Raw genomic sequence first — 5,859 nt, 5'->3', positions numbered from 1 at the left:
TATAGTTTACAAAAAAAGAAAAATCATATATTTATCCTTCAGGCCCTCGAGCCCCTGTCAGTCTCTTATAAAGAGGCCATGGTTCTTGACAGTTGTGTAATGAATTAAAGACAAAACAAGAAAGAATAGATAACCCCCTCCACCTTTCAGGTAAAAAGTATTCTATTACTTGTTTTATATAATTCGAGTTTTCATTAAATCATAGGTGGTCTCAGTACCATTCACCTCGGATTATCAAGACACTACTGTATAATATGCAGCAGTGTATAACCCACACAAAGAAATTCAGGCATTTTTTCAATGTGTTATCCATAGATTATAGGCAGGAAATCACGTCAACGTTTAGCAGTGCAGGTGTGGATTCGAATCCTGCTTTGTGCAATGTATGTTTTTTTTTGTTACTGTAATAACTCTCTTCGCAGTTATTCATAAAGTTATTGTTCAAAAATTATGTGCAAAAGATCAAAATATTTTAAATATTAATGTTCCCGTTAAATTTTTTTTAAGGAATAAATCATGTTGTATACACATTGTTTTTCGAAGAAACAATTTCTTTCAATGATAGCATCAAAATTGCTTCTTTTCATGGTACAAATTATTCTCATTCCTATCGTTGATACTGTACATTCAGATTGATAACCCAGTTTCAATTATGACCTTTTGCATACAATCGAGTGCCAATGTTAGTTCTACGTCCATATCATTTTGAATCTGAAAGCAAAATTTTCATGTTCTGTGATATTTGTTAGCGTAAAAGATGGGATCTGGAAATTCAGCCCCTGACCATATGAGTGACCAAGTAAGTAAGTGAATGGGTGAAAGGCTATACAAGTGGGTGAGTGAATGATCAAGTTAGTGACTGACGGTATGAGTGACCATATGTGTGTTTGAGTGACCATATAGTCACACACTTGGCTGACTCACTTGCTCACTCATCTAGCCACCAACTTGATCACTAATATGGTCATTCATTTGGTAACTCATATTGTCACTCACTCATATAGTCACTCTCACACCCACTTGGTAACTCATATGGTCACTCATTCATATGGTCACTCATTCATATGGTCACTCATTCATATTGTCACTCATGCACTCACGTTGTCACTCACACGGTCAGTGCAGACAAAATGCACTGGAGACGAATTTCCGTAAATGCTGTAAAAGACACCTTGTTTTTTTTTGAAGCCTCAATAGCTAATTACTTTCTTAGCATCCATGGCTGTATGGCGATTTGTTACTGGGTTGAAGTGTTTCATAGCAATGTTACCAGACTTATTTTCGAGGGTGAAAACAATGTCTTTTACGCTGATGAATATGGGAAATTTCATGATTGCAGCATGAATGTAACTTAGATTTTAGAAAGAGATTTCATACAAGAATAAATTGAGTTTATGCTGTTTATCATTATTTTTAATATCGCCATTCTCATTTTTTAGTTTGTAGCACAGTTGACATCACTTTGTTTTGCTGGAATAATATATATATATATATATATCAATATCTAATATGGTTAGTGACGCTATAAACAGGATGTCTAAAGACATTCTAATCTGAATTCTGTTCTAATGTCTGAGATGTTTACCAGAAAAAAAAATTTGCAAAATATACAGGGTGTCCCATAAATGTTGAAAAATTCATTAAAATCGAAAGGAATTACTTCATTTGAATGCGGTTCGCGAAAAAGTTATTCTCACAAAGGGGATTTTTTTTGGTAAAGTAGTTCACATTTTTGTTGATAGAGGGTGCTGCAAGATAGTTCAGCAGGAGTGATCAGACCTGAACCTTTCTGTAATCTCTTCTGTGTGTGAAACGTTCGTACAGTTTCAACTGGCTTTATATAAAACAACTCCATCAATAGTGCTTCATCTACCAATGTCAACATCACTATTAAACCTTGTGCCAGTAAGAGAAAAATACAGGAAATGAGCTGTTAATCTTGAACCCTGCATTTTATATGGTCCCGATTTGCATGTTTCCAGTGATTTGCTTTCACACATCGCCCTCTTTCTGAAAAAAAAAAAAACCCTTTGTGAGAATAGATTTTTCGCAAACCCCCCCATATTCAAGTGTACCAATTCCTTCAGTTTTTATAAATTTTTCAACTATTTACAAACTTATGGGACGCCCTGTATAATGAAAGGTACTGTGCTGTATGATAATACATTTTTTTAAGCATATGAACATTTTGTTTTATTCTCACCCTTTGTCATACATGTATACAAAAATTAAAATTTTTGAAGAACGTTACGGATGCAAACTTTTTTGTTTTCACTAATCAATGTGCACATGTTTACATGTTTCTTCCACCCCCTACATTGTATTTTATTTTCCTTCTGGATTTAACTCTGCGCTGGGGAAAGAAAGAAAGCATTTTTTATACGAAAGGAAACCTGTTTTTGAGAATAAAAAATGTATGCGTAAGGGACAATTTTGTGTTTAATCAAGAGTAGTGGTTTCTTACTTTTCTTAAATACAGGGGTCCTGTAAGTGCTAACGCAGACTTTATCTCATCAACCGTCCATCATAGGGGGTATGATTCCAATTTCAAAAATTCTCAAAGGGTGTTCAATAATTACCCTGCACCAGTTTTAAGAGTGAAAATACAGAGTGTAAGAAAATAAAAATAAATCTGAATTTTTATACGTTGTCCTCGTCCTCCAACTTCCAATTAGAAAGTTGTTGCCCCATCTCACCTGAGGTGGACAAGAAAACTTCCAAGTTTCTAAATGCAATATTCGCTGAGATATTCTAATTCAAAAATTGTAGAAAAGTTTGGGGGAAGGACAGCATAAATGACGGAAAGGAGCGTTGTGTCCATTATTTTTTTGTTCTTCCCACCTTTTCTACACTATTTGAATTCAAATATCTAAGCGAATGAGAAACATGCAATTTTTTCCGTTGGCCTCAGGAAATGCGGGGAACAACTTTCTAATTGGAAGTTAGAGCACAGGGGACTGTATAAAAATTAATATTTTTATTATTTTGTGTCACACTGTATTTTCACTCTGAAAATTGGTACCGGGTAATTTTTTAATGTTCTTTTTCAATGCATTTTTTGAATTGGAATCATACCTCTGCGATGGACAGTTTATGAAGGTCAGACAGAGATGAAGGGCGCATAATCACTTACAGGACACCCTGTATATTGTGCTATCATTGTCTAATAGCTAATTCCTTAACAGTTAGTCTTGGAATTCCAGAGGATGTTGGAATTCCAAAAAGAAATGTTCCAAGTGTTGTCATCATCCTAGAAGCCATAATATGAAACCCCTATATTTACCAAATATATAGTCTTTTTTACAGTCACTACCTACATGAGTTGAATTCAGTAAAAATAATAATAGCCGACAGATTTACAGCTATATATAGGGTGCATTAAAAATGAGTTGAAAAGCATCGAGTGTGATGATGAAAAAAATTGATTTGCAAGAATGGGATCTCAAGATATCACATTTTTTTAAAGAAAAATGTTCTAAAAGGCAACGATAGATGGGGGCACTGGAATGCAATGTTCGATGCAGATTTATGTAAATCAGGCTCGAATTGGATAGATGAACGTACATTCTTATTTTGAAGCCGGCAGCCTGCTTTTTTGTAATCTAATTCGAATATTACATCTCAGCGACTCCTCTCCAGACCAACTGTAGCACCCGTTCTGCGCCAACACCTTCTATAGCAGCGGTTCTCAACATTTTTTGACTCGTGGAGCCTCGTAGACCCTTTTTTTTACTTATTCAGCAAAAAAAAAAAAAAAATTACCGATATATTTTTATTCTAAAGTATAATTATAATTATTATTTTTTTAAATTACTGTTTTTCTTTATTTTCCTTGAACCGCTGTTCTAGAGCAAGGTGTTTGGAAGGTGTCTGTGCCCCTAGGGGATATAAGCTGGTTCGTCTCAGGCAAAGCCGCTTGAAAGCGCAAACTCTTAATGCAGCTTTGGTCTGACGTGGGCCACTGTGGGAAATTGCAGCGATTCCGGTCAATGACTTTGGAACTACAGTAAAATCTGAATACCGTTAACAGTAACTGAGAGAGAGAAACGGTTCGTTACTTGAATATGAATGAAATTCTGACAATATGAGATGCGTTTCAAGTCATAAAAATACATAATTACAGTATTGCATGGTTACGAAAGAAATATTACACACAAAGTTTACATATCGAATTTACATCTTTCGGAAAAACCGATCAGTCGTCAGTGTGGTGGGTTGTGCCAAGTATTTGAACTCCTTCAAAATATATTTTTAAAGAAAGTTGCTTCGAAAATTAATTAAAGAAAAATTCTTCCAGAATTAAGGAAAGAGAATTCCAAAATCAATTAAAGGTAATTTCAGCATTAATGAAGTGATAACTCCAGAATTAATTGAAGATCATTCAAGAATAATTGAAAAATAATTCCAGAATTAAGGAAAGAGAATTCCACCATTAATGAAAGATAATTTCAGATTGATGAAAGTGATAATTCTAAAATCAATTAAAAAGTGAGAATTCCAAATTAATGAAAGAAAAAAAAAAATAGAAAATAGAATTATAATAGAAGAGATAATTCCAGAATTAAAATAAGAAATAATTCCGAAATTAATGAAAGAAAAAATTTCAGCATTGATGAAAGTGGTAATTAAAAAATTAATGAAAGATAATTCCAGAAGTAATAAAAGAAATAATTCCAGAAGTAATAAAAGAAATAATTCCAGAAGTAATAAAAGAAATAATTCCAGAAGTAATAAAAGAAATAATTCCAGAAGTAATAAAAGAAATAATTCCAGAATTGATATAAGAAATTTTTCAGGGAACACAGGTGCTGTATAATCCAGACCGGAATCAGGGTCAGAAATGGCTAAAAATCTGCTTACGAAATACTTGAATGGGCCCCTAAAGAGATCCCCTCTTCCCCCTGAAACTGCGGAGGTTGCACCATTCTGTGCCTATTTGTGTGGTGATGATGATTATTTAAAAAAAGAAAAGCAGAATATTCCACTCAGTGTGGTTCCTTGTGAGTGATGCCGAAGAACTGAATTGGATGTTTCAATTCACGGTTCACCTACATATTCCTTCTGTACATAAATAGGTGTCCAAAACAAATAGCAGACGACAGGCGAAACTTGTTTTCTTTTTATTTTTATTTTATCACTGCTGCTGCCATCTTATTTTAAAAATAATAACTATTTAGCAGGTGAAGCTTATTTTTTAAGAAAAGCAGAATATGTCATTCAGTCAAGTTCCTTATGGTAGAAGCTCAAGAACTGAACTGAATGTTCTAATACGCGGTTCAGTTATTTTGTTGGTACATAAGGAGGTGTCCGAAACAAATAGCTTTGGTAGAAGCAGACGACAAAAGTGAAAAGTATGTTTTCCCTTTTTTATTATACTACTGCTGCTGCCATCTTATACAACAAATAACAACTATTTATAAGGTGAAGCTCATTGAAATAAAAAAAAAGCAGACCACCTCATTCAGTCTAGTTCCTTACGAAAGGAGCCAAAGAACTGAACTGAATATTGCAACTCACAGTTCAGTTGTTTTTTAGGTACATGAGGAGATGCCCATAACAAAAGACCTTGGTAGAAGCAGACGACTATCGAGCTTATATTACTGGAGAGCAAAGCTGTATTAAAGATGAGGAATTGAACTTCAACTCCATTGAACTTCAATGGAGAGGCCTGATGCAAACTTGCGCGCCACAGAAACTGAAGCGGTAGGAAAACAAACTAGAATTGTAAACAAATTTTCCAGGAAGGCAGCTGCCATCTTTTTTTTTTATTGCTCTTCCCAGTCATGTTGTAGCAGTGATAGTAATTCGTGGGATGGAAATTCGTGGTCCACGTGGGAAATTTCTTGGCGTTTGTAGGAA

This window comes from Pholcus phalangioides, unplaced genomic scaffold (genome assembly GCF_987345545.1).
Source record: "Pholcus phalangioides strain wild (caught in Gottingen) unplaced genomic scaffold, Ppha-v1.0 ptg000008l_1, whole genome shotgun sequence".
In the NCBI taxonomy this organism is placed as follows: Eukaryota; Metazoa; Arthropoda; class Arachnida; order Araneae; family Pholcidae; genus Pholcus; species Pholcus phalangioides.
The sequence above is the reverse complement of the archived record's forward strand: the minus strand, read 5'-3'. Positions refer to the sequence as shown.